The sequence below is a fragment of the Suncus etruscus genome, chromosome 1, assembly GCF_024139225.1.
Source record: "Suncus etruscus isolate mSunEtr1 chromosome 1, mSunEtr1.pri.cur, whole genome shotgun sequence".
Classification (NCBI taxonomy): domain Eukaryota; kingdom Metazoa; phylum Chordata; class Mammalia; order Eulipotyphla; family Soricidae; genus Suncus; species Suncus etruscus.
In genome coordinates this window covers 6,097,476-6,120,925 of record NC_064848.1, presented here as the reverse complement: position 1 = coordinate 6,120,925, position 23,450 = coordinate 6,097,476, and the positions used below count along the sequence as shown (strand labels likewise).

The window sequence follows — 23,450 nt, the reverse complement described above, 5'->3', positions numbered from 1 at the left end:
AAATGTCTTTATGCTGAAAATAAATTTTCTGAACCACAAGCTTGGCTAAACTCTGGCAGTTTTTTATTTGGGGATAAATTTCTCCTGTGGAGCAAAGAACCAGAAAGGTACTTCTCCTGTGGCAGTGTGTCTTAAAGGTAGTTTTTGGAAGGTGGTCTGATTTAGAAAGTCTTTCTTGGAGCCAAAGCGATAGCACAGCGGTAGGGTGTTTGCCTTGCACATGGCTGACTTGGGATGGACCCAAGTTTGATCCCGGCATCCCACATGGTCCCCCAAGCCTACCAGGAATGATTTCTGAGCACAGAGCCAGGAGTAATCCCTGAGCACCCACTGGGTGTGGCCCCCAAAAAAAACCCTAAATAAATAAATAAATGTTTAAATGAAATAGAAAGTTTTTTTCATTCTGATACTGAATGTTATCAAATCCTCTTAGATGTATGTTATCTCCTCAGCTTGGTGTTGACCAAGGTCACACAGCTATTTCCCACTTGCTATTTATATTTCTCCTCTATTTGTTCGAAATCTAAAGGAGAGATCAGAGAGATACAGCAGGGAGAATGCTTGCCTTGCACAAGTAGGCCCCAGATTCAATCCCTGATGCCGCCCATATGGTCCCCATAAATCCACAGCGGTTATCTCTGAGCACATATCTAGGAGTAATCCCTGAGCACTTTCTGGTATGGCCCAAAAACCAAATTAAAAACAATCTAGCAGAAAGAGATTTTAAAATACACACACCACCTGGGGCCAGAGAGATAGGCCCAGTGGTAGGGCATTTGTCTTGCAAGCCACTGATCCAGGATGGATGGTGGTTCAAATCCCAGCATCCCATATGGTCCCCTGTGCCTTGCCAGGAGTGATTTCGGAGCACAGAGCTAGGAGTAACCCCTGAGCACTGCCGGGTATGACCCAAAAACTAAAAACCAACCAAACCAAAAAAAAAAAAAAAAAAAAAAAACCGACACAAACACACCACAGGAACTTTGCTGATTCCGGTGCTAAGGCTATATTCTAGTTTTTAAAAGTTATGGGACCCGGAGAGATAGCACAGCGGCATTTGCCTTGCAAGCAGCCGATCCAGGACCAAAGGTGGTTGGTTCGAATCTCGGTGTCCCATATGGTCCCCCATGCCTGCCAGGAGCTATTTCTGAGCAGACAGCCAGGAGGAACCCCCTGAGCACCGCTGGGTGTGGCCCCCCCCCCCAAAAAAAAAAGTTAAAGGAAGGTATCTGAAGCCAGAGTAATAGTACAACAGGTAAGGAGTTTGTGCCTAGCATGCAGTCAATCTGAGTTCTATTCCAGGCACCGGCATATGGCCCCCTAGCCCACTGGAGAGATCACTGAGCGCAGAGCCAGGGAATAAGTCCTGAACACCACTAGATGTGGCCCAAAAACAAACAAAAAAGAGTATATCTCTGTCACACTACAACCTGAGATTCATTCCAGCAGAAAGAAATTTTGTTCATGGTCAACAACAACACAAAGATGATGTGAATTCAAGACCTCTGCTCTCTTCTTCCTGGCTTTGCCTGTAGGACCATTTTCCTGTTTTTCTCAGGACTGAATCATTTCCCTGTTTGCTCCAAATTGCAGTTCTAAATCCCCCACCCTTCTGAGACTGACTTTCCACATATCTGCCTGCCTGCCTCCCACACAGCTCAGCAGAGTAGAATTACTTATCAGACATTCTCAGGCAAATTCATATCTCAGCGATTAGTCAGGAGAAGCAGAAGAAAAAATTGGTTTGATTTTTTTTAAATTGAGGCTACATTTGACAAGATTGTTTTAGGGGCTCCAGAGATAGTATAGCAGGTAAGGAACTTGCCTTGCATGTGGCCAACTGGGTTCAGTCCCCAGCACCCCATACAATTCCCCAAGTATCACCAGGAGTGATTCCTGAGTGCCAAGCCAGGAGTAAACTATGAGCTTTGCAAATTAAAACGGAACAAAAAGAGTGCTTTCTTTGGAAAAAAAGACTATTTTGTTTACATTTTTTGTTTGGGGGCCACACCTGGCAGTTTCTCGGGGTTACTCTTGCTCTGCACAGAGGAATTACTCCTGGCTGGTTCAGGGTAACCGGAATGAGATTCCAGGGATTGAACCAAGGTGGCCTCTTGCAAGGCAAATGCTATACACACTGTATTATCACTCCGCCCCAGAAAAAGCTATGAAAATGACAAATAGTATTTATTTCTATATACATGTGCTTGAGCCCCAAATCCTAAGGAACCATCCGTGCCATGCTTGTCTCACCCTCTCCAGCATTAGGTACTCTCATTCCATGGATTCCCATTCTTTCTGCCTTCATCTATCCTCTGCTCTGTCCTTTACATGTTTTATATCTGTTGATTCATAGGGATAACATAGGTTTAACAGTGTGGTTTTGTGCTTTAAGGGTTACAATGATTTTGTGTTTTGTTTATGTGTTTGTACTTTAGAGTTACAATGCTATTATAGATTATTAGATATTATATATTATATAGATTATTATATATTATACAATTTTTATGTGTTTGTGCTTTAGGGTTACAATGTTATATAGCATTCCACCAACAAAGTGGTCAAGACCTCTAAGGGGGTCCTTTCAGGCCATTCCTCTCACTCCTGTACTGACTTCCTTATTCTGAGAGTCAGAGACTAAAGGTTTGTTTTCATTCTGTTTTCCACCTATGGCTACCATTTGTATGACCTATATGTGAGATTCTGTGCTGCTTGAATTTCTCCTGTCTAACTTATTTTTACTCATCATGACCCCTTCAGCTCTTTCCATGTTAGAGCAAAGGCAAGAGTTGCATTGCTGGAGAAATAGTGCAGGTGTTAAGGACACTTGGCCTTTGTACACAGCTGACCTTGGGTTGGATCAACACTGTATCTGGTCTCCCCCAAGCACTGTCAGGAGTAAGCACTGCACACGGAGCCAGGAATAAGCCCCCGAACACCACCAGGTCTGGCACAAAAACAAAAATAGCAAGATTTCATATTTTGCCATCATAGAGTAGTGTTCCATAGTACACCTGTAGATGCCACATCTTTGCTATCCACTGATTTGTCATTGGCATTAGTTTGTTTCCACCTCCTGGCTACTATAAAATTAGATAGCACAGCAATAAGCAAAGGTGTGTGTGTGTGTGTGTGTGTGTGTATATAAGTATATATACTATATATACATATACATAAATATGTCCTTTTGAATTAGTGTTTTTTGTTCTTGGGATAGATACTTACGAGTGAAATTGCTGCTTCTAGAGTTGTTTTATTTTTAATTTTTTGAGAAATCTCCACTTTGATTTTTCTTAGAGCAGAACCAATTAACATCCCCCAAAACAAGAAATGAAGGTTCCTTTCTTTCTTTATAATGAATTATTTTTTATTTATGATAAGTTTAGGCAAATATAAATAATGTTAAGGTGTTTTAGAGGTGTCAAATATACAAATGAATGGACCTCTCCACCACCAAGGTGCTCGCTACCATCCACCACTGCTCCGATCTGAACGTTTTCCCATCCCACTTCTCTCACCCCACAATTGGGCAATTGTTTTGTATTCCAATGCTTGGGGGTGCCACTGATCAGTATCATCTATTCTCTTATTCTGACTTCTTATATTTCACAGGTGAGTCAATCATCCAATATTAATCATGAAGATTCCTTTCTTTCCCACATTGCAACCAGATGTGTTGTTTCTGTTCTTTATGTAGGCAGGTCATTCTCACAGGTATGAGGTGAGAGTTCATTGTCATTCTATTTACATATCCTGATTGACAATCAGTAATGACAAGCATATTTTCCTTGTGCCCTTTGACAATCTGTCTGTCTTTTTTATTTTTTCAGGGTGGAGGGCCATACTTGGGTGATGTTCAAGAATCTGCTTTCAGGGATCAATTCTAGAGGTGCTCAGGAAAACTATCTGGAGTTCTGGGGATCAAAACTGAGTCTGCAACGTGCATGGCAATGCCCTCCTCACTGTATTATCTTTCGCGTTCTTGTATGCCTTCTTTGTGTGAAGTGTGTTCAGCATTTCTCCCCATTCTTTTTGTTTGTTTTGGTCTTTTTTGGGGTCACACCCAGCAGGCGCTCAGGGATCTTACTTCTGGATCAACGCTCAGAAATCACTCCTGCGAGGCTCGGGGGGACCATATGGGATGCCGGGGATTCAACCCACTGTCCTTCTGCATGCAAGGCAAGGCAAGTTCCTCACCTCCATGCTATCTCTCCAGTCCCTCTTTCTCCCCATTCTTAATTTGGGTGCTGGTTTCTTTGCTAGTTGAATTTTGAGTTCTTTGCAGAGCTCAATAGTAGCCTTTTCCTTTGCCAGATGTGTGGTATAAAAATGATAGCTAAGAAGGAAGGAAGGAAGGAAGGAAGGAAGGAAGGAAGGAACGAAGGAAGGAAGGAAGGAAGGAAGGAAGGAAGGAAGGAAAAAGAAAGAAAGAGAGAGAGAAAGAAAGAAAAGAAAGCAAGAAAGCAAGAAAGCAAGAAAGCAAGAAAGCAAGAAAGCAAGAAAGAAAGCAAGAAAGAAAGAAAGAAAGAAAGAAAGAAAGAAAGAAAGAAAGAAAGAAAGAAAGAAAGAAAGAAAGAAAGAAAGAAAGAAAGAAAGAAGAAAGAAGAGAGAGAAAGAAAGAAAGAAAGAAAGAAAGAAAGAAAGAAAGAAAGAAAGAAAGAAAGAAAGAAAGAAAGAAAAGAAAGAGAAGAGAGAGAGAAAAGAAAGAAAGAAGAAAGAAAGAAAGAAAGAAAGAAAGAAAGAAAGAAAGAAAGAAAGAAAGAAAGAAAGAAAGAAAGAAAGAAAGAAAAAGAAAAGAGAAGAGAGAGAAAGAAAGAAAGAAAGAAAGAAAGAAAGAAAGAAAGAAAGAAAGAAAGAAAAAAGAAAGAAAGAAAGAAAGAAAGAAAGAAAGAGAGAAAGAAAGAAAGAAACAAAGAAAGAAAGGAAGGAAGGAAGAAAAAGGAAGAAAGAAAGAAAAGAAAGAAAGAATATAAGAAGAGGAAGGAAGGAAGGAAGGAAGGAAGAAGGAAGGAAGGAAGGAAGGAAGGAAGAAAGAAAGAAAGAAAGAAAGAAAGAAAGAAAGAAAGAAAGAAAGAAAGAAAGAAAGAAAGAAAGAAAGAAAGAAAGAAAGAAAGAAAGAAAGAAAGAAAGAAAGAAAGAAAGAAAGAAAGAAAGAAAGAGGGGCCGGGCGGTGGCGCTAGAGGTAAGGTGCCTGCCTTGCCTGCGCTAGCCTAGGACGGACCGCGGTTCGATCCCCCGGTGTCCCATATGGTCCCCCAAGCCAGGAGCGACTTCTGAGCATATAGCCAGGAGTAACCCCTGAGCGTCACCGGGTGTGGCCCAAAAAAAAAAAAAAGAAAGAGAGAGAAGGAAGGAAGGAAGGAAGGAAGGAAGGAAGGAAGGAAGGAAGGAAGGAAGGAAGGAAGGAAGGAAGGAAGGAAGGAAGGAAGGAAGGAAGGAAGGAAGGAAGGAAGGAAGGAAGGAAGGAAGGAAGGAAGGAAGGAAGGAAGGAAGGAAAAGAGAGAAAGAAAGACAGAGAAAGAAAGAAAGATGAGAGAGAAAGAAAAGAAAAGAAAAAATGATAGCTCATTTAGTAGGCTTTCTTGCTTTTTAAATTTATCATTGTTTTACAAATATTATGGGGTTTTTAGATATTTAGCCTCACTCATCTGTATGTGTATAATACCACAATTACCAAGTTCTAGCGACATTCTTCATCATAATCATCTCCCAAGGACAGATGGAGAGTGCAGGGAGTAAGGCAACCCGGGTTCAACCCATGATACACCATCTGGTCCCCCAAGCCTACCAGACGTGATCCCCTGAGTGCAGAGCCAAGAATAAGCCCTGAACACTGCCAGATGTAGCCTCCCCACCCAAAACAAGAAAGAAAAATGAAAAGAAAAATTAAAAAACTGATTTTGTGTGAATGAATAGTCACCTCTTTGCTTTGGTTATTTGCCTGGAAATTTATTTTTCCTTTGAGTTCTTGGTTGGCCCAAGAATTTTTCAGAAGTACATTGCTAAGTCTCCACAGGTTTGAGGATTTCCCATTCTTCGTTAATTTCTATGCCATCAAGTTCATAAAATATACTTAATATGACTTTTTTATTTTTTGAATGGGGTTTGGTGGTGTTCAGAGGCTACTCGGCTCAGAGATTAAAGGATCATGTGGTACCGGGGATCAAATTCAGGTCTCCTACATGCAAAGCATGCACTCAGCCCTTTGAGGCATCTCCCTAGCCCCAAAATGATCAGATTTTTATATATTTATTGAGATTTATTTTGTGTACCAACATATCTATCTTGAAAATGTTCCAGATACACACAAGAGGAATGATTGGGGGAGGTTGTTTTTATTTTTTTTTCTGGTTTTGGGGCCATACCTGGTGATACTCAGAAGTTACTCGTAACTCTCACTCAGGAATTACTCCTAAATGTGTTAAGCGGGGCCATATGGGATACTGAAAATCAAACCTGGATCAGCCATGTGCCAGACAAGTCCCTACCCTCTGTACTATCTCTCCAGCGCCCAATAAAAATGTGTATTTGTTTTTTTGGGAGTGGAAGTTTCTGTATATATTTTTGGTTTTTGGGTTTTTTGTTTTTTTGAGACACAACTTTGCACTCAGAAATTACTCCTGACAGACTCAGGAGAACCATATGGTATGTGGGAATCAGCCGTGTATAAGACAAACACCCTACCCACTGTGCTATCCTTCTGGCCTCTTCTGAATATATCTGTTAAATACACCTGCTTGTTTACTACTCTATGTGTCTTTATTTCCTGAGTTTTTGTTTGCATAATCTCTCCATAGCTGGAGTCATAGGTTGAGATCACCCTGAAATTGTTGTATTGACACCAAATGTATCCCCTTTTATCTGTTTATAATTATTATTTTTTTTGGGGTTTTTGGGCCACACCCGGTAACGCTCAGGGGTTACTCCTGGCTATGTGCTCAGAAGTTGTTCCTGGCTTGGGGGACCATATGGGACACCGGGGGATCGAACCGCGGTCCATCCAAGGCTAGCGCAGGCAAGGCAGGCACCTTACCTTTAGCGCCACCGCCCGGCCCTGTTTATAATTATTTTGTATATTTTCACCATACACACATAGGTGTTGAGGGTCATCCTCACTTCCTCATGGGTTGATGTCTGGATCATTTTCTTTCATGTCACTCATTTTTCCTTGACACTACTAGTTTTTTTCCTCATCCTTCTCTCAATATCTCTCTTTTTTTGTTTTTGTTTTTGGGTTACACCCAGCATTGCTCAGGGGTTACTCCTCACTCTACACTCAAAAATCGTTCCTGGTAGGCACGGGGGACCATATGGGATGCTGGGATTCGAACCACCATCCTTCTGCATGCACGGCAAAGACCCACCTTCATGCTATCTCTCTGGCCCCCTTTCTTTTTTTTTTTTTTTTTTTGCCTTTGAGTTCACTTCCCCTCACTGTTCTGTCACAATGCCCAACATTTCTCTCACTTTCTTTAGCTTACCCTACTTTTCTCTCATTTTCCCTTCAGTTCTCTGTTTCTCTCATGATTCCACACAATCAGTGTTGAAGGATTAAGAGCACCCCTGGTGTGTACTGAGGCAAAAGTTGCTCCTGGTGGAGTTGGTAGATGGTGTCTCAGGGGAATAGGCAGTGTGTTCAGCACTGCTTATCAGAGAATGACCCCCATATATGCAATAAATTAATATTTGATAAAGGAGCAAGAAATACAAAATGGAGCAAGAAAAGCCTCTTCAACAAGTGGTGTTGGGACAACTGGTCAACCACATGCAAAAAAGTGGAGTTGGACCTCCAGCTAACAACCATGCACAATGGTCAAATCAAAATAAATTAAAGATTTTGATATCAGACCTGAAACTATAAGTACATGGAACAAAACATAGGCAAAACATTCCATGACATTGAGGCTCAAGGCATCTTCAAGAAGGAAACACCACTGTCCAAGCAAGTGGAAGCAGAGATAAACAAATGGGACCATATTAAACTGAGAAACTTCTGCATTTCAAAGAAAAGTGACTAGAATACAAAGGCCACCCACAGAATGTGAGAAAGTATTTACCCAATACCCATCTGGTAAAGGGCTAATATCTAAGTATATAAAGTACTGACAGAACTTAACAAGAATAAAAATTAACCCCATCAAAAAATGAGAAGAAATGAACAGACATTTCCTCATAGAAGAAATACAGATGGCCAAAAAGCACATGAAAAACTGCTCATATCACTAATCATCGGAGACATACAAATCAAATCAACAATGAGGTATCATCTCATGCCACAAAGACTGGCACACATCACAAAAAACAAGAACAACCAGTGCTGGCGTGGATGTGGGGAGAAAGGAATCCTCACTTACTGCTGGTGGGAATGCCATCCAGTCAGTCCAGCCTTTCTGGAAAACAATATGGATATTCCTCAAAAAACTGGAAATTGAGCTTCCTAGGACCACAAAAACACATTACAATAATGCCCTCTGTACTCCTAGGTTCATAGCAGCACTATTTACAATAGTCAGAATCTGGAAACAACCCAGGTGCCTGACAAAAATGAATGGCTAAAACAAAACAAAAAAAAAAACAAAACAAAAAAAACACTGTGGTACATCTATGAAGCTTTAGGAAAAATGAAATGATAAAATTTTCTTATACATGCATGGACATGGAGACTATTTTGTAGAGTGAAATTAGTGAGAGGAAGAGGGATAGACATAGAATAATCTCACTTATCTGTAGGATATAAGAAAAAAAAAAACAAAACAAAACAGCGCAGTGATAATATTCAGAGACAATAGAGGTGGGGCCGAGAGGACCAGCCCATGATATGAAGCTTACCACAAAGAGAGATGAAGAAGTTAAACAGCTAACTGCACTGACAATTACCATGACAATGAAAGTGAGAGAAGCAAAATACCTGTTCCAGAGACAGGCAGGGGGTGTAGGGAGGAGGGAAATGTGGAACATTCATAGCAGGAAAGTCACATTGGTAAAGTGTGGTATACATTTGATGACTGAAACTCTACTACAAACATCTATGTAACCAGGGTGCTTAAATAAATTATTAAAGATAAAAAAATTATGAAATCATTTTACAAATACAATATTGCAAATTCAACTAGTTTACAGGAATTTTTATTAGATATAGTTGTATATATAACAATTAACAAAAATGTACTATGTGGTATTTTATATATTTCTTTTAATATCTTTATTTAAACACCGTGATTACAAATATGATTGTAGTTATATGATTTCAGTCATGTAAAGAACACCCCCTTCACCAGTGCAACATTCCCACCACCAATTATTTTATATATTTCAATTAACAATATATATTATAACTGTCCTTAGTTATATTATTTCTTTACTTTTCTCCTGATTGCTAGTGAAGTTGAATTGCACTTTCTTTTTGAAGTGTTCCAATAAACCTTCCTTGTAACACTAAGATAATTGCTAAAAGTCATTTATGACCAATTCATTGGAAAATAGTTGAATGCAAACTACAACTACAACATTATATGTCATGCAAACCCTGACTGAAGCAATAGTGCAGGGGTCAAAACACTTGCCTCAAATGTGGCCAACCAGGATTCAATCCCCAGCATTCCATCTGATCCCCTGAACCTCATCAAGAGTGATACATGAGGGGCTGGAGCAGTGGCGCAAGTGGTAGGGCATCTGCCTTGCGTACACTAGTCTAGGATGGACTGTGGTTCGATCCTCCAGCGTCTCATATGGTCCCCCAAACCAGGAGCAATTTCTGAGAGCATTGTCAGGAGTAACCCCTGAGCATCACCAGTGTGACCCAAAAACAAACAAACAAAAAAAGTGATACATGAAATTGCTATCATAAAAATGTTTCAAATCCCAGTCCTGCATATGGTCTCCTGAAACACTGCCAGGTGGAGAGCACAGAAGTAGATCTACCAGAAGTGCCCCCTAAAAAATGTATACAAATCTGACCATAAATCAATTTAAAGTCCAATGATAGGGGCGGAGAGGTGGCCGAGGAGAGGTGGCACGGAGATAAGGCGTTTGCCTTTCATTCAGAAGAATGGTAGTTCAAATCCAGGCATCTCTATGGTCCCCCAAGCCTTCCAGGAACAATTTCTGAGCAGAGAGCCAGGAGTAACCCCTAAGTGCTGCTGGGTGTGACCCAAAAACTAAAATCCAAAAATAAATAAATAAATAAAGTGCAATGATATCAATTGTAAAAGAAAACTCATACAAACTTGATTTTGGTGTTGAATTTGAACATAAGTAAAGCAAAGCAATGGAAAATATATATAATAAAATGAACTTTATAAAATTAAATATAAAATTCATATACATATTAATATTGAATATAATTAACATTAAATATATTGTATATAATCAATATTAAATCTTAATAATGTTGAATAGTATTAAATATAAATATATAATATAAGTTTTATATTAAATATAAAATATTGAATTATAATATATAAACTATATAGATATATAATATAAAAATATTTTTTATTTTGGAAAGACAGTAATCAACAAAACAAAAAAACAACCAATAAAAACTGTGTCAAAGAAAGATCCTCTTTTTACAAAAAAAACTGGGATCATGGGGCAGGAGCAATAGCACAGTGGATAGGCATTTGTCTTGCATGCTGCCAACCAGGTTCAAACCCTGGCACCCCATATGGTCTTCTGAACCTGCCAGGAGTAACCCCTGAGCACTGTTGGTGTGACCCAAAATTAAAAAATAAAAAAACTGGGCTCAAAATATGAATACGTCAAGAAGGGCCTTTGCCTTGCACCGGCCAACTATGCTTTGATCCTCAGCACTACAAACAGTCCTGAGTACTGCCAGAAGGAATCACTGAGTACAGAGCCAGGAGTACTAGCCAGGTGTACTCTTCTTCGCCCACCCCACCCAACCTGCCATCACAAAAAGTGCAAAACACTGGAGCAAAGAAATAGTTCAACAGAGCAGCGAGAACAATAGATAAAACAATGAGTAGGGCACACATCCAACCTGGATTTGATCCCTAGCACCTCATATGGTCCCCTGAACACTACTAAGAGTAATCCCTAGCATAGAACCAAGAGTGAACTCTGAACTGAAAGCCAGGAGTAAGCCCAAGTGTATCCAAAAAAAGAAAAAAGAAAGTGGGTCCAAAGCTGTAACAGTGGGTAGGGTGTTTGCCTTGCATGCAGATGACCTAGGTTTGATCCCTCAGCATCCTATATGGTCTCCCAAACACCACCAGCAGTAATTCCTGAGTGTAGAGCCAGGAGAAATCCCTGAGCACACCAGGTGTAACCCAAAATATTAAAAAAAAAAAAAAAAAAAAAAGAAGAAGAAGAAGGAAGGAAGGAAGGGAGGGAGGAAGGGAGGGAGGGAGGAAGTAAGGGAGGAAGGAAGAAGAAAGGAAGGAAGGGAGAGAGGGAGGGAGAAAGGAAAAAGGAAGAAAGGAAGGAAAGAAAAAAGGAAGGAAGGAAGGAAGGAAGGAAGAAGAAAGAAACGAAAGAAGAAAAAAGAAAAGAATGAAAAAGAAGAAAAAGGGGCCGGAGAGATAGCATGGAGGTAAGGTGTTTGCCTTTCATGCAGGAGGTCATCAGTTTGAATCCCGTCTCATATGGTCCCCCATGCCTGCCAGGAGCAATTTCTGAGCCTGGAGCCAGGAATAACCGCTGAGCACTGCCAGGTGTGACCCAAAAACCACAGAAGAAGAGGAGGAGAGGAGGAGGAGGAGGAGGAGGAGGAGGAGGAGGAGGAGAGGAGGGAAGGAGGAGGAGGAGGAAAAAAGAATGAAAAAGAAGAAAAAGAAAGACAAAGAAAAAAGAAAAAAGCATGAGAAAGAAGAAAGAAAGAAAGAAGAAGAAAGAAAGAAAGAAAGAAAAGAAAGAAAAAGAAAGAAAGAAAAAGAAAGAAAGAGAAAAGAAAGAAAGAAAGAAGAAGAAGAAAGAAAGGAAAGAAAGAAAGAAAGAAAGAAAGAAAGAAAGAAAGAAGGAAAGAAGGAAAGAAGGAAAGAAAGAAAGAAGAAAGAAATGAGGAAGCACGGGGTGATGCTTGAGGACACACATATTCAGGAACCCAGTGGGATGCTGAGCAGGAAGGGACACACTTGGGTCCAGTCTATAGACTTGGGGGGACTTACTGCTAGCACTGGGTTGGGTGTGGGGGGGGGAGGTAGCTGGGGAGGACACACAGGAAGGAAACATGGCCAGAAGCCACAATAATCGGAAGTCTAAAAGTCAAGTCTAAGGCACTAACCTGTCCAATCCTGGGAAAAGAACAAGATATTTTTGCTTTGTTTTGTTTTGCTTTGGGGGTCAGACCTAGTAGTGCTCATAGCTTGCGCTAGCTTTTACTCAAGGCTGACTCCTGCCTCTGCTCACAGGTATCACTCCTGGCAGTGCTCAAAGTATCATAAGGAATGCCAAGGAACAAACCTTGGCTTAGCTTGGCTTGGCTGCATGCAAGGCCAGCACCCCCACCTGCTGTACTATTGATCTGTTTTGAGAACAGATCTTTAGAGCAGAAGCTGTGGTTCACAGTAGGGGCGTTTGCCTTTCATGTGGTGACCTAGGACAGACCACGGTTCGATCCCCAGGTGTCCCATATGGTCCCCCAAACCTGGGAGCAATTTCTGAGGTGCATAGCCAGGGAGTAACCCCTGATCCTCACCGTGGTGTGCCTCCCTCTCCCCCCACCCCCAAATGAGAACAGATCTTTACAGCTATCCAGAGCTGAATATAGTCAGTGTCTCAGAGGTTCCAGCAGACAGGAACCTGCTCCCCTTCACACCATTCTTATAAGCCTCCAGTGCTGTCAGAGACCCTAGAAAACCTGCCCTATCCTTCAGTGTCTGTAGAGGTAGAACTGGTCCTGATTTGGAAGACAGATTCCTCTCCTTCCACTGAAAGCCCAGAAAACTTGTCTCCCAAGTAAGCATCTAACAATAGCTGCTCATGAGAGGAATAAGTAGAAACCGGTCATTGAACAAAGAGAATGGAGGGACCAGAAAGATAGTACAGTGGGTAGGAAATTTGTTTTTGCTCATAGCTGCCTGGGTTTTATCCAGCATCCTATATGGTTCCCAAGCACAGAGCCAGGGAAATAAGGCATGACAGCATGGGGTATGGCCCAAAAACCAAAATGAAAGAAAGAAAAGTGATCTGGGTCACAAAAGAAGGGGAGACGGGGGATTCCGTACCCAGACTGAAACATACCTCTCTCTCTCTCTCTCTCGTCTACTCTCTCATCTCTCTCATCTCTCTCTCTCCTTCCTATCTCTCCTTCTCTCTCTTCTCTCCTTCTCTCTCTCTCTCACACACACACAGTCGACACGCAACACCACACATCACACGTCCTGGTAAATAAAACATCTTCAAAAACAAGAGCCACACTGCTTCATCCTTGCAAAGGCTAACAGAAAGCGGTGCTTGCTTTTTCTTGAAAGGAGTGCTTCTGTTTTCATTATCATTTAAGGCAGCAGTCAGTGTTGAATGATAATAAGAAAACTGCATGGGGGGAAAAATGCACACCAGAATCACAGGCAGACACAATAAAAATGCTATTATAGACTTTTGTGAATATAAATAGTTTTTAAAAATGAGGCTGCTAAGACTAGCATCTTCAATGCTACCTGAACAAGCAGCATGTTTATATATTCCAGCAGTTACATAGGCCACAGGCCTGGCTTCCTACCACAAAACGGGCAGGGTAATTTAGGGGGAATGAATAGCAATGCGGACTTGTTATGGGGCAAAGCAGGGAGATGTGGAGGAAAGCCGAGGGGGGGAGCACAAGGGCAGAGAGAAAGGAGGACTTTGATGCCACAACAGGGGGGAAAATTGAAGAAGACAAAGGAAACAGAAAGAATAAAAAAGAACAAGGACAGGCTTACTGGGAATCCTGCGAAACAGATGCAGTCCTCAGTTGTACCTAAATACAGGTTCGGCCTGCAGTTTGATCTTTGCATTTAGTAAGATTTCCTTCATATCAGGCACCAATTCCTTACTTCCACCCAGTCCTAGTAATGACATTACAATAATTAGTGAATATTACAGTAGAAATATAAGTATCAAAGATGGCATTTATTTTGTTGTTTGTTATTTGAGGAGGGCCTCAAATGACAGTGCTCAGGTTTTACCTCCTGGGCGTCGTTGCTCAAGGATCTCTGGGAAAGGCTTGAAGGGCCATATGCAGTGCCAGGGATCAAACCAGTGTCAACTTTGTGCAAGAGCAATCATCTTATCCACTGTAGTGTTTGCCTGACCTCACATCAGACATTTCTTTAAACTCACCCCAAAATATACAATAGAGCTCAAGATGGTCTTTCTTGAGATGGGGGCCACATTGGAGAAGGTGAAAAGGTAAGTGAAATGTGAACAGAGCAGCATTAAAAGAGCTGTTGGGGCCGGAGAGATAGCATGGAGGTAAGGCGTTTGCCTTTCATGCAGGAGGTCATCAGTTCGAATCCCGGCGCCCATATGGTCCCCTGTGCCTGTCAGGAGCAATTTCTGAGCCTGGAGCCAGGAATAAACCCCTGAGCACTGCCAGGTGTGACCCAAAACCCAAAAAAAAAAAAAAAAAAAAGAGCTTGTTGCCCGTAGAGAAACACAGAGGCGTTTGCCTTGCAAGCAGCCGATCCAGGACCAAAAGGTGGTTGGTTCGAATCTCGGTGTCCCATATGGTCCCCCGAGCCTGCCAGGAGCTATTTCTGAGCAGACAGCCAGGAGTAACCCCTGAGCACCACCGGGTGTGGCCCAAAAACCAAAAAAAAAAAAAAAAAAAAAAAAAAAAAGAGCTTGTTGCGTACTCACGTTCGGCAGCACATATACCAAATTTGAATGATACAGAGAAGATTTTTTTTTTTTTTTTTTTGGTTTTTGGGTCACACCCGGCAGTGCTCAGGGGTTACTCCTGGCTGTCTGCTCAGAAATAGCTCCTGGCAGGCACGGGGGACCATATGGGACACCAGGATTCAAACCAACCACCTTTGGTCCTGGATCGGCTGCTTGCAAGGCGAACGCCACTGTGCTATCTCTCCGGGCCCCTACAGAGAGGATTTAGCATGACCCCTGCACAAGGATGACATGCAAATTTGTGAAGATTTCCATAAAAGTAAAAGAGAGAGAGAGAGAGAGACAGAGCTTGTTTCTGTGGCTGGAGCAATAGTACAGCAGATAGGACATTTGCCTTGCATGCAGCATACCTGTGTTTGATCCTATATCTCATATGGTCCCCTGATCCTGCCAGAAGTGACCGCTGAGCACAGAGTTAGGAGTAACCTCTGAGCATTGCCAGGTGTGGCTACAAAACAAAACAAAGAGTTTCTTGAGCTCAAGGTTCCATCTTGCTTGAGGTGCATGTAGGGGTTGGAGATAAGCACTATGTATTGTAAATGAGGCTGATTCTGTCAGATTCCAAGATGTAGAAGTCACTGGTGAGGTTCAGAGTTTAGTGGTGAGGTCAGAGATGCTGGAGTGTAGAAGTCACTGATGAAGTCAGATCTCAGGCAAGTACAAGCACACACAAAGGTAGCATTCGCCAGCCACTTCAGGAGAGTAACTCAGTTTATTGTATATGGTAAAGGATAGATTGTATTAGGGGAAAGTAGGGTGTAGATCCTATCAGCCAATCAGGTTGGATGTGAGAGAAATTAAAATCTTGTGCTTCTGTGTTTAGGAAAGACAGGGTAAGTGGAAAGGGGAAAGGGGGTGAGTGGGTGTGTGTGTGTGTGTGTGTGTGAGTGGTGTGTGTGTTGTGTTTTGTGTGTGTGTGGTGTGTGTGTGTGTTCTGGATGTTAAAACAAGGTGCGTTGCTTACGGTGATAAACTACATCTCCCCCTTCTTACTTTATTGAAAAAAGCAGAAATATGAGATAAAACTAAGTAATTCATGCCCCAAGGGTTCTATGAAAACGGCGGTGTCTCTAGTCTAAGAAGATTTAAAGGGGATGGCAGTTTTTTGCATAGAAGCAGCAAAAGTTGGGATGATGGTAAAAAAAGAAAATTACTTTTAGAAAGCAAGTAAGGTGATGAGGAAATTTTAAGCCAGTTACTTTTGTAGTTAATTCCTTGGAGTCACTGCTAGTGAGAGTAAGACTTGTCTGTAAAAGGGTTATATTATGCATACATGATTCTCAAAGCAATCGGCTTTCCATATCCTTGTCTTATACATATCACAAGATTTTCTCATAACTTCTCTGAACATAACACATTAAAACCTTTCTGCAGAGAAACATTTAATTTAAAAATTCTTAAACATTCTTACACCAAGCACTGTTAATACAAGACTAGAACATCTGAGTTCCTTTTCATGAACTTTCCTAAACAAAATCACAAGAACATTTCTGCAGATATATATATATATATATATATATTGTTTAAAAGTAAGTTTGCTGAAACATTCTCCTAATGAGAACTGTAGTAAGAGTCCATAGTATCCACGTTTCCATCAACTCTGTGGGACAGATATTAGAAAATTTGTGCAGACATAATTTTGAGAATAAGTTGTTAAATTAATGTACAAAATCAAACATCACAGCAATTGAGAAACATTCACTAGAATAGCTGAGAACTATTAAAATCTATCAACACTATGTTAGTTTCCCCGAACTATGCAAACTAATATTAACCACTAACGTTGGATACAAAATTATCTGCTTGCAGTGGGCATTAGAACAAAAGAGTAGCATTAAAAATCTATACAGGTAGAATACACAGTTTAACCAGCAATAGTAAACGACTCATGCAAAGTAGGATCAAGAGCTTAACCTAGACGAAAGATGCAGGAGGCTCTGAAATCAGTTCCTCAAAGCCCCTGCTTTCACTGAGCTTGGATTCTCCATCTTCTACTTCTGTGTTAGGCTGCTGAGGTCATCTGTGATGGAAAGGCCTTGGTTCCTAAATCCAGAATCTGGTGGGGGACCCATTCATCTCCTGCTGTTGATCCCCCTCAAATGGAGTTTTTCTCTTGACTTCTACCCCATCAGTGACTTCGATAAGCTACTCGCAGGTGGGGGAGGCTGAGGTCCTTGAAAAAAGCATCTTCGTTAGAAGAAAGGTGGTGGGTATCAGCATCTGGAACCCTGCTTGTAGTCTTCAGCTCTTTCTTCTTCACTGCCTGCTTCTGTTCCTGACTGAGAGGACCTCTACCACAATAGGTGGTGGGGCAGGCTGAGTGAGACCAGGGCGATGACTTTGTAGAACATATGTGTCTATTGGAAGCATATCGGCTACCTTTCACTGGCACTCTACTAGGGCCAGATACATTAGGTATGCTTTTGTACCCTCTCTCTTTTCACAACATTAAACTCCACAGTATCTCCATCTCCAACACTACAGAGAAACTCTTGGGATTGTTTCTCATCTCTCTCTCTCTCTCTCTCTCATCTCTCTCTTCTCAGTCTCATCTCTCTCTCCTCTCTCTCTCTCGTCTCTCTCTCTCTCTCTCTCTCTTTGTGTGTGTGTGTGTGTGTGTGTGTGTTTTGTTTTTTGTTTTTGGGTCACACCCAGCAGCACTCAGGAGTTACTCCTGGTTCTACACTCAGAAATTGCTCCTGGCAGGCTCGGGGGGCCAGATGGGATGTCGGGATTCAAACCACTGTCCTTCTGCATGCAAGGCAAATGCCTCACCTCCATGCTATGAACAAAGACATCTTCTTTTTTTTTTTTTTTTTTTGGTTTTTGGTTTTTGGGCCACACCCGGCAGTGCTCAGGGATTACTCCTGGCTGTCTGCTCAGAAATAGCTCCTGGTAGGCACGGGGGACCATATGGGACACCGGAATTCGAACCAACCACCTTTGGTCCTGGATCGGCTGCTTGCAAGGCAAACGCCGCTGTGCTATCTCTCCGGGCCCACAAAGACATCTTCTTTGGTGTCATTTTTGTTGATAAATCTGTAACCTTTCCAGACATTGAACCATTTGACAGTGCCTACAACTTGGATTGCCAGCATCGACTTGTCCCTCTGACTCCTCCTGGCTTGGGGCACAAGTCTATGCCTGGTTGAGCCGTGTTCAGACTGAGTCTGCAGAAACTATAGTTGGTTCATCACCCATGGCACAAAAGACTCACTCAGCCAGATAAGGTAGCCAGCCTGACATGTGGCCAATGAATCTACTGACTACTAGCTGGAGGAGGCCTGAGTGGGCCTGGAGACCTAGCCAGTGTGTTTCATTGTCAAGGGACAATGTCCTGTAAGGACAGGACCTACCAAATTTTTACTTTAGGATGGGGCCCCAGATTTTATCCCTAACATCACAGATTGGTTCTCCAAATTCACCAAGAAAGATCCCTGAGCACAGAGCCATAAGTAAGCCCTAAGCACTGCTGGGTGTAAACCTCAAAAAATAAAAATAAACTACTGAAATTCTAGGACTTAATTAATATAGTATGACTCAACCCATCATGATCATAACTGCTTTTACAAATAGGCATTATATGCATATGGATGTGATGTCAGTTATGTCCCATATCCCTCCAGAGCTGAAGAAAACATAAGAAGGATCACTTGAAAGAGAAAACTGTGTTTTATTGCAACCTGATCAGTATTAATCAACAACATTAACATGCACTTTTGTATTCTAATGAGTCATGTACCATTTTTACTTAAACAGGATGTCAGCTTCAACCATGGTTTTCATATCATGAATTCCACACTGACCACAGGTAAATATGGTGTGTGGGTCTCTTTCATTCATCTAGAATCCCCTCTGTGATCTGAGCCTGCATGTGAGACAAGGAGTTTCACATTGTTTCTTAGAGCCTCATGTGCTCATGTGCAGTTGAAATAGAGCTGCTAGGGCGTATCAAAGTGCACCCCTTCTCACTTGCTTCCGGAGAGGCCATTGGCAGGTGCTGCTTGCATTCAACAGGGAGGAAGTGTTTTTCTCTGATGAACGAGTGATGCCACAAGCTGATTAACAATCGTTGTTTATGCAACTGGCAGAGGGTCAAAATGCCTTCAGTTTTCCAAGTCAGGAAAGATAAGACCGTGAAGGCTAAAATGGCAGAGAACAAAACCTGATGGCTGCCATGAAAGCTATTGAAGATTCAAACCTTTTTCTTTCTTGAGCAGAGGAATATTTTTAATGATTTCTTTGAAAATGTCAGATTTAATAGAAAAAAAAAAGAAGAAACTCCTCTTTCCAGCCCCTTATCCCTTCACAGACTCTGTCAGCAGCAAAGCTTCCTTTCTCCTGGCTCTGACCCACCACACTATTCGACACGGAAGATGGGCAGCAAATCTAGACAGCTTCATGCACTCCCTGCTTTGATGACCACAGCCAGCCACACAGACAAGGAACCCCGCAAGGAAGAGGACATTTTCAATTCAAATTTCCAATTTAAGAAGAAGAAAAAAAAAAAAGAATTAAGAAGGAAGGGCCTGCTCACACTGGTCACAGTGGGGTTTTAAGAGAAGAGCCAAATGTGGGAAATGCAGCATTGCTCTGTGTAGGTAAGCACAGCGGGGTCCATGTCCACAAGATGCCCCCAAAGGACAAACACTCCCCCCCCCCCACTTGAAGTAGATCCTGCATTAGCAAATGTAGGAGTACTCTATGCAATGATCCCTGAACATACTGGGACCAGTAGGATTCTTTCAGTGGAAAGAACTTGGACTGGAGAAATGGTACCGAGGCTAAGCCATTGCATTGCATGCAACTGCAGCTGCGCCAGAGGTTTGAATCCCAGCACTACACATATTCTCTGGGCCCAACCTAATCAGCTGAGTCCTTAAAGGGACAGGGTTCTTCTGCACACAGATTGGAAATGTGACAGGACGCATGGAAGGTCCACAGGCATGGAACTAAGGGTGGTCTCAGAGAATAAGAATAGCCCCGAACACCAGAAAGAGAACAGAAGTGTCAGTCTTATGGCTACAATGACCTGTTTTTGCCAACAGTGTAGTGCACTTAAAAGAAGCTATGCAGAATCAGAGTAATAGCACAGTGGTAGGGAGTTTGCCTCACACGTGACCAAACCAGGTTCAATCCCCGGCATCCCATGTGACCCCTCAAACCTGCCAGGAGTGATTCCTGAGTATAGACACAGGAGTAATCCCTGTGTATCACCAGGTGTGGCCCAAAAACCAAAGAAGTGAGGGGGAGAGACTGGGGCCAGAATGATAGCACAGTGGTAGGGCATTTGTCTTGCACAGGGCTGACCTGGGACATAGCAGGGTTTGATCTCCAGTATCCCGTATGGTCTCCCGAGACTGCCAAGAGCGATTTCGAAGAGCAGAGCCAGAAGCAACACCTGAGCGCCGCTGGGTGTGGCCTCAAAACAATCAACAAACCAAGACATACAGGGGCAGGTGAGATGGAACAGCAGGTAGAGTACTTGTCTTGCATGGAGCTCAGCTGAGTTTTATCCTTGACTACACCCCATGTTCATCCCTGAGTGCAGATACAGGAGCAAGTCCTGAGTAACAGCCTCAAGCCACAAAAACAACAACAACAAACAAACAAACAAACAAAACATGTGTATAGAGGTCTGTGAATTAGTCCTCATAATTTCTTAATTTGTTTTCATTGGTCTTGTTTTCCCATTGCCTTTTTATCTGGCTTTTTTCCCCTCTCCCTTGGGGGTGGGACTTTGTTTTTTGAATCTCAATAATTGCTAGTCTTTGCTGGGAGGTGCCATTAGGTTTGTGGTTCCATATTAGGTTTGTGGTGGAGCAACTGGCTTATGGGTGAAGGACTTGCAGTGTGAGTTTCTTGCTTGCTAAAACCTTCATATCTGTGTGGACTATTTATTGCAGGGAATTATTACTGAACCAGTTTCTCCTATCCTGCCCAAATAGGGGTCATAGGATTCCCCTTTACTCACTGGAGACTTGGAACGTTCAGCCTAATATTCAACAAAGACATACAAATGACCAAAAAGCATATGAGGAAAATGCTCTACATTGCTTATCCTCACCTCTCAGCAGAGCAGCACACAACAAAAATAACAGCAACCAGTGCTGATAGGGATGTAGTGGGGAAAGGGACCCTTATTCTCTGCTGATGGGATTGTTAACTGGTCTACCCTTTTTAGAAAACATTAGACACTTCTCAAAAAAAATCTAGAAATTCAACTTCATATAACCCAGAAATTCCATTTCTTGGCATTTACTCCAAGGGCTTATGAATTCTATTCAGAAAAGACATCTGTGCTCTAATATTTATTGCAGTGTTATCCACAAGAGACAAAAGTCAAACAACTCAAGAACAGATGACTGGATAAAGAAACTTTGGAACATATACATACACAATGGAATACCACTTGGCTCTAAGAAAAGATGAAATTGTGCAATTTTTCTTCTACTTCTAGAGAGTAGCATGATGTGCAAAGTTTGTCAGAAGGAGCAGGTTGACACTGAATGATCTCTCTCATATGCAAAATATAAATATAAACAGAAACAGAGAAGTCATCTTTTGTAAGAAACTTAGCACAGAGGAGGCAGGGGAGGAATGAGATGCGAGTTGGAGAGGAGCACTGGAACACTGGTGGGGGAAGTGGACACTCTAGTGGGAGAATGTGGTGCTGGAATATGCTTTATGCTTTGGAATCTTTTTTTTTTTTAACATATAATTACCTTTAATTTCTAAAAAACAGGGGCCGGAGAGATAGCACAGTGATAGGGTGTTTGCCTTGCATGTGGCTGACCTGGAAATGACTGCTGCTGAGCAGCACCCTGTCTGGCCAAAAGGAAAAATAAAATCTACTTCCTCAACTTCAGACCAAAACAATTACAAAATAGTCAAATAAAAAAAATATTTTAATACATTCATTAACTGAAATATCGATATGCCACAAATAGTATTCTGTTGGAATAACAATCCTACAAGACAGAGAAAATTTTAATTTTATTCAATAACATCAATACCAAAAATTAAATGACAAATAGTAATATTTCTGTTTTTGAATTACAAGTGGCTATCTACATAACTGAATTTTCTTCTCATCTGTTTCAAGAATGAAAGGTTTTTTCTTTTCTGTAGTAATCAATGAAGCTTACTTTCTCATTAATTTTGGAGCATCTGGACCTTTGAGCTCCTGGATAAAGATATTGTTCAATTCTATGGTTTGTTGTTTTGGGTTTTTTTTTTTTTTGGGTCTTATATAATTGGATGCATTTTTACCACACTAACTTAATCTTCTCATTTTCTTTTCCAGGTTGAGGTGAGGTTGGCTCACATCCAGAGTTACTACCCAGCCATTTTCTGCAAGACAAAGTAGGATTGAAGTAAGGTCAGTTGCAGGCAAGGCAAGTGCCTTAACGCCTGTCTCTTCAGCCCCACCCCCATCCCCACCCCTTTAACACATAAATTCCATTTTATTGAGGTATCATAATTTATGATAGTGTTGAAATGCTTGTTTGAGACTTGCAGTACAGCTTTATAATAATAGTACTGAAAGCCAAAAATCAACTACTCAGATACCAACCCAGAGAGACTTTGGCTCAAGCATCAAGTGACCACCCGGCCCATACCTGTCTCACCCATCATTACCCCCATGCTCTCCGCATGCCCCTCCACCCCCACAAAAGAAAAAAAAGAAGTCAATGGAACAGCGCCGCTTAGTGGTAGAAAGGACAATACTATCTTCAAGCTAACTGCACTCAGTGCAAAATTCTTCCACAGATACAGTCAGAAAACACGAAATAATTTTCCCTTAAAAAAATTAGAAAGACGTAAGCAGAACATCTTAAAGTAATCATTGCAAAGTGGATTATGGGAATTCACAGGGTGTTTAGAGAGCCGGAAGGGAGCCATTGTATTTGCTGGAAAAAAGTGAAAATCAGGGATTAACAGCCTTTAACATATAGGAAATTCAATTTTCTCTAATATAAGCAATACAGTGATCTCAGCAGCCATTTGTCCTCCCATGGCTCTTTTGTTGAGATGGAGAACAAATGAGAGGAATCTGGCTCTTTCCATGAGGTCATTTTAGATACCTATGTGACTGACCCTCTGGAACCACTCTTTTATTGATAGCAATACCCTACTCTGGGTTCCATTGTTGAAATCACTAAGACTCAGAAAATAGGGCAGCATTGCCTTCAGAGAGTAAGGCCAGTATAACGCCACTTTGTAACTCTTGATCATTAAGAACCAAACAGTGGCATCACTGAGTTATTCCTTGCTGAACTCTAACCAAATGGCATTGTATTTTCAGAGGCAATTATTCACTCTGTCTCTGAGGCCTCACTAGGGTCTGTGGACACTGGCTTTAGGACCTATGAGGTGCATAAACATTCACAGGTTCACTTCCCCTTATATAAATAGCATATGTTTGTATCCAACATACCCACGTCTCTCCAAGTACTTTAAACCATATCTACATCATATAAGAGCTAAGCACACATAAGAGCTCTGTAAATAGTTGTGGCACTTTTTTTTAGGGAATAATGTCTTAAAAAAAAAGGGATGGACATATTCAGTACAGACACTAAAAATACAAGCCTAACTTTATAATA

At 41.6% G+C, this 23,450-nt stretch overlaps 1 pseudogene; it reads left to right on the top strand.

Moving 5' to 3' along the window:
- The first annotated feature begins 14,791 nt into the window (after positions 1-14,791).
- Positions 14,792-15,102, top strand: LOC126029505 (uncharacterized; annotated as a pseudogene).
- Positions 15,103-23,450: the final 8,348 nt, after the last annotated feature.